Source organism: Neltuma alba, unplaced genomic scaffold (genome assembly GCF_004799145.2).
Source record: "Neltuma alba isolate B1F8T4 unplaced genomic scaffold, ASM479914v2 tig00011119_pilon, whole genome shotgun sequence".
Lineage (NCBI taxonomy): Eukaryota > Viridiplantae > Streptophyta > Magnoliopsida > Fabales > Fabaceae > Neltuma > Neltuma alba.
In genome coordinates this window covers 558,640-565,119 of record NW_021635856.1, presented here as the reverse complement: position 1 = coordinate 565,119, position 6,480 = coordinate 558,640, and the positions used below count along the sequence as shown (strand labels likewise).

The 6,480-nt window shown below is 36.3% G+C and overlaps 1 pseudogene; it reads right to left on the bottom strand.

Annotated features, from left to right (window-relative positions):
- Positions 1-227: 227 nt before the first annotated feature.
- On the bottom strand, positions 228-1,359 carry LOC114761404 (transcription repressor OFP8-like; annotated as a pseudogene).
- Positions 1,360-6,480: the final 5,121 nt, after the last annotated feature.

The window sequence follows — 6,480 nt, the reverse complement described above, 5'->3', positions numbered from 1 at the left end:
CAAAATGCATAACAAAACAATGAAAGCATAATCTCCATGTTAGGTATTTTTGTTGATTTTACTACCACCTTCGGAGATACAGTTCTTTGTCAGTTTTATCTGTATGTATATGAAGAAATATTCCGACGGGGAGCGAAACAAAAACGATAAAGAAAATCCGAAGAGTAGAAGATTCAGTTCCAGTCTTTCCAGACAAGACAAAAAAGAAAATAGAGCTTTGAAAGTAGCTTAGATTGAATAGGACCTGGAATATAATACAAGCGGCGAACTAAGTTAAGTTAGAACAAGACTATTTTCCATCGAAACAAACACAAATAACACATAATTCTTGAGTTTTAAAGCCAGTCAGAGAACAGAGCTTCCCAAATCTCGGTGAAAACCTCAACAATAATCTTATGATGATTATACGCATTGAGCGACAGAAAACATTGCAGGAGATTCTCCAAATCCTTAGGCGCAAATATCTGTTTCTCAACTATCATTTCCACCATTGACGTCCTGAAATCATTGTAAGGGTCACTGGATCGCTTCACTACGGCGAAGGTGTCCTTAACTCTTCCCTTCAATGGCATCACGCCCATTTCAGAACTTAGGCTCCCAGAACCCACTCGATCACCGTCCTTCTTTTTCCGGCTCGACCGATGACGACGGCGGCGAGAGCGGGAGGAATCGGAAGAGTGGCTTCTAGAAGAGAAAAGTGTTTCTGTCTCATCCTCTCCTTCGCTGTCATCGTCATCGTCGTTGCTGTACCACCAATACCCTCCTATGGTTCCGTCCTGAGCGCAAGAGTTAAACGGGAACATATCCGAAGGCTTTCTTATCTTACGGCTTTCTTTCTTCTTCTTCTTTCTTCTTCGTTTTTTTCTTCTTGCTCTTTTTGTTCCTCCCTGAATGTCTCAACTTCTCACAATAACCAAACTCGTCCTCGTATATTGGATTCAGAGGCGTGATTGGCGAAACCGGGGGGCACGGCCTTCCTTCGTGATTGCCGCAGAAAAGCGGCGAAGACGGCCACTCCGAAACTTTCTTTCTAGGAAGCGAATCAATAGTTTCAGAGGTTTCCAAGGCTTTGGGTCCACAAATGGAGGGAAAGGGACGGGCTTTAGGGGACGATGGCTCGATGGGATGAAAGCCACGGCGGCTGTGTTGGGGGAAGACGGCTTTTTCAGTCACATCGGAGATGTTGCGGGCGCGGCAAGAGCCGAAAGGGGAGAGGAACATGCGAGAGATTCGCATCTTGAGGCGAGTTTCCATTAGAGGAAACAGAAGGTAGCGGAAGGAAGAAAGAGGGGGGGGGGGATAGAAGAGAATGTGGAGGCGGAGAGCTGTGATGGGTAAGGAGAAAGGAAGTGGGAGAGATATAAATGCATGAGAAACTGAAAGTGGAAGTCGCATATAGTATCATCATATTCAAATCTTCTGAGACCAACTTTATGCTGTTTTTCTCGTCCTCTTCCCTGTCCTCATTGACTTATCATTACTTTTAAAAGCTGCTCTTCTATTGGTTAAGTAAATGCTCTCATTCACTATTAAGCCCCCCCAGCTCCATCTCAAAAAACCAATCACCGCCATATTAACTCTTTTAATTACAAATTAATTTCACTAAATCTTCCATAAATGGAGAAAACTTTTTTTTCAAAATAATTAGTCGCACACAATTTGGTTGAATTAGAATTATAATTTTATTTACTCAACATAAATTAATGACAAGTTAAATAACTCTCCATCTTAACTACAGTTAACTCAATAACTCAATACTATTTCCTCCCTTTTTTGCCAACTATTTCCTTTAATTCTTAATATACTATACTTAAATAATTTGAATAGATAAAAGAAGTTATGTATACTAGTATTAGTTACTTATAATGAATGTAACTTGATCTCCCCAAAATACTCATCCATATAATATTATATAATATATGAATATACAAATTAAATTAGGTAAATGAGTTTGAAAAATAATACTCAATCTAATCCTAAATATAAGACTTATTTTATAGTGTAAATATAGTGTAATTTATACTATAAAATAGTTCTTGTATTTAGAATCGGATGAGTAATAAATATGTAAGGCAAGATGGATTAACGTCTTATATTTACGATCAAATTCTATACTCTAATTAACTCTTATATCCGGGGTAAGGGAGTATAAAACCTACAACTTGCGATGCTTATCACACCTTAATGTGTCAGGGTCAGATCAGTGGAACAGTAAAAAAAAAAAAAAAAGTGTAATAAAACTTGCGGGACAAGAACGCCAGAATAACAAGAGGCTTGCGAGAGAAGCACAATCCTCACTTGCTCGCCAAGTTTGTTTGGTAACCCCGAAGAAAGAGGTCTCAAACATATCAAGATTTGGAAGTGTACGTAGAAGACCCCGTTTTGGTGAAAATTAAGTTGGATTAATTAAGGAATCAAGTTTAGAGATAGCAGCAGCAATAATACAACAAAGATAACGGCCGAAGAGCAAGCCGGTGAGTCAATCACAAGCCTTCTACTCTCCACGAAATATAATGGGCGGATTAATTAATGCAATTCTTTAAACAGACTATATATTAATAATTAAAGAATTGCTGCTGCTACTGATTATTGAGTGTTTATTGGTATTTTTGTCCGAGAAGAAGCAGCCAATATAATGAATGCAGAAAGTGATTGCTGGGGCGTGTGGAACATGTATAATTAATAGGAAGGTAGGGGTCTAGGGGACCAGGCCATGATATCTAAACAAGTGAGAGCATGATGGAACAGGTTTTGCAGGCGCTTAATGGTGTTTGAAATTCAAAAGGGAGTCGCCGTATCTGATAAACCACAACAAAACAAGAGCTTCCTCCATCTCTGTTGCCTTTCTGCAAGAATCTTCACCTAAACTCTTCTTCTACTCTCCTATGAAATGAATTTCACATGTTGATTTTTTCGAGAGTAATAACGTTACTCTCTTACGAGCTTCCATTCCATTCTCATATATTCTTTGCTTATCTAGCAATAATGCATGTTTCTGTGGGTGTATTAATTCGGATATTAGATAATTCAGTAATAACTATTGTGATAATTTATGCACCGCATGTGTAATCTTAATCACAGCATTGAATCATTTTTTGATATGGAATTATATATATATCTTTCTCATTAGCCTATTAATTAATAATTTCTATGACAATTTATCTTCGTATGCAATTACTTCAAAATTGTTTTATGTCTCATCAATCAATATAATTACAATATATATTTTGAATATAAATTTTTTTTAACTATTTGATGAAATGAGTATTTTTAATTATTAAGTTATTGTAAAATTATTTGATATGAAATCTCAATATAGATAAAAAAGAAAAAAGAAAGAGATATTTGGAATACAGTATAATTATAAATAAAAACATACTCTATCAAAGCTATTTTCGTAGCTCACAAGTTTGGTTACTGCTAAAGGATTGAAAGTTTATTCTTTATATAATTATTGAGATAATGTTTCCATTAGCTTGTTTATATCTAGCTAGTCACATGGTCACGGTATAATAAAAGGCAAATTAATTCATAATTAAAAGACATTTCCTTATACCCGAAAAAAGACATTTCCCCGGAGACTAAGATTAATTAATAATTACCTATAATGAAATCATCTCTCTCTCTCTCTCTCACTAACACACAGCAATTATGTAGAAAGAGGAAAGAGGGAGAGATTGAAGAACGATCCTAAGAGCTGCATCAGAGCTTAGTTTATGGGGATTCTTTTAACGCCTTTGTTCCTTGATTTTCTTCATCACATTGCATTATCCTGGATATTATACATAAAAATGATTCCTTGGAAGGAACTCTTATTTGCCAATATATACGCCCTTATTTCAAAATATCCCTGTTTAAATTTTGAAGTTAAGCATAAAAATTAAGAAATTACCGTATCAATGTAAATTGTAGCAAATTCCAATGGTATTATCCCAAAATATTCTTATTTATTTTGTTTTATCTTCTAGACAAACACTTGCTCCACCCGTTGTCATTTTTATTAGTAAAATAACATGAAAAAAGAACTAACGTCTCATTGAAATTATAAAATGGCACAAATACTTTGAAATAAAACTTAAATATAATTACGAAATGATATTTGGATGCGGGGGAGGTATATTTTTTGTTAATAATTGTATTGCGCCTCGATATTGTGCAAAGCTCAATGTTATTGAAAAGTTCCTGTAAATCATAGTGGGAATGTCTAATTTGTTTTAATGGATCTATAGATATTGTGAGCTTTTTCATAATTAACCTCCTTTGAAATATGACTTCTTTTTTTGCCAACCCTTTGAAATAGTAGTATGACTTTAAAGTATAACTAATTAACTTTATGCATGCATGGAAAGGGTATAAAACTACTGATGAGGTTCCCCCTAGTGCCTATATATTTTGATGGCCCTCTGAGTCTAAGGCAGTGAACTGTGTGCTCTGTAGTTTCTACAACTAGTTTTTGGATAGTGACTCTTAACCAAACTATTTGAATCAAATTGGTAGTCACTTCCCATTTCGTGTTTCTGCATATTTCAATCATTGCTTCCACTTTCTACTACCTTCTTATTCCCCTCAACCCTAAACCAAAACCAACAAACCTAAAAACCTGTCATTTAGTATATATATGTCTCTCAAGTTTGCCTTCGATGCCTTTCCTAATCTTCTTTGATAAGCCAAGAGGTCCGATGTAGGCCTAGGGGAAGGGGCCGGGGGGTCTCCCGCCATATTTCTACGTTCACTGAAATGAATTTTGAAAGCTACAAAAGTTCATTTATGTTTCACGCAGAGAGAAGGAGAGAGAAAGATAAAAGGGAAAAAAAATACATGGTTTTCGTTTCGAGATGTGAGATACTAGAGTGGACGACAAAGTTAATGTTGTCACCTTTCAAGTGTTGCCATCTAAATGGATACTACACAGAGAACTTCATTTGTCCACATGCATGTGTCTTCGTCAACTCGTCCGGTGGTTACAAGACAATGTTAGGGGCTCTCAGTCCTTGGCCTCACCGTCATGTTGAATCTTTTTTGAGTACTCCTCACCACTCAGTTGTACGTCTCATCTTCTCCAAAACCATCATAACACAAACACTATAATATATTAATTGTAAACATTAATACTAAGATCTGACTTTGAAAACATCAACTCGCGGTATGTTTCTCACTTTCTCTCTCTAAATACGGCATCTTTCGAGTCATGGAAGCTTCCAAACAAAAAACGACACACGAAAGAGAGCAGATCTTGCCCTTTACCTAAAATACCAACCAAGTAATACCAGACAGTTTGAGATAATTTCAGTCAGCTTTTTAAACACCAAATAAGCTCAATGACAAGAAGAAAACCATCGCCCTTTCCATGGATTTCTTCATATACTGCTCCTCTGAAAAATCTCAGACCTCCCATTTTTTTCCAATATAGTATGTTTTTCACTTTATGGCTTGTCGATGACGACAAGGATCTGTAGCAAGTGTTTGACATTTGGATCATGACGTATGGTCCTTCCGATGTTATTATATTCATATTTCGTTTACGATTTCATGAACTTGTCCCTTGCATTGGCCATATAACATATAAGTACAAGAGATTCGGTCGCAAATTCAAATCCTTAACGTTAAGTTAATATTCAAGTCGGGGAGATTACAGTCACAGTAGCAGACAAGCGACATTGAAACAACTACTGATTCTGCAGTCAGCTTCTGGACACGGATAGTTCATGAAACAGTTGTAATATTATTTGAAGTTTGAGTTGAAACAAGCAAGCTTTTGGCAAGAAGGGTCACAGACACCACTGAAGATAGTACAAACTAGTAATATATCCTTACAGAAGCAAGAAAATCAAAGTCTTGTGGAGCTACACAAAGTAAAAGTAGCTGAGCGCTGCTTAAGATTATAATGTCAACCCGTATGTGTGTGTGGGGTAGTTGTGATTTGAGTAGCAGAATACCAAATTTTACCAAGGATTTTCACCGCCCGTGAACCCAAGTGTACGTTGTCTTCGTCTTCTTACACATTACAGTAACAGAAACAAACAAGTCATGTTTTGTTCCTAACACTTGCGTATGGCCAGTGGAATTCTGATTCAATTTTTTCGTATAAAGTTGTTGAGTTGAGGGTCAGGTTATGATTTCGGCACGGGTGAATACGTATATGAACTCTCTTCATCAGCACCGTACATCAGAATCCACTAGCAGGGAGCAGCAGAACTTCTGAGAGAAATGGTCTAAATTAGAATTAGTAGAATAGCATAGAATTTAATTCCCACTTTTCAAAACAGGTAAACAAAGGTTCACAATTTTTTGGTAGATCGGGTATTCGTTTAATCAGTACCAACACTTCAAAATGTTGTGCTCTGTTGAAATTTGAAAACAAGCAACGGCAGTTTCATTTTGGGTAGGAATTAAGAGTATCCACTTAATCAGAGACGATATTCTAGAGAAAGGCTATACTATACACTATGCGGTACTTGTATGTTGCTACTCGTGAAAAAA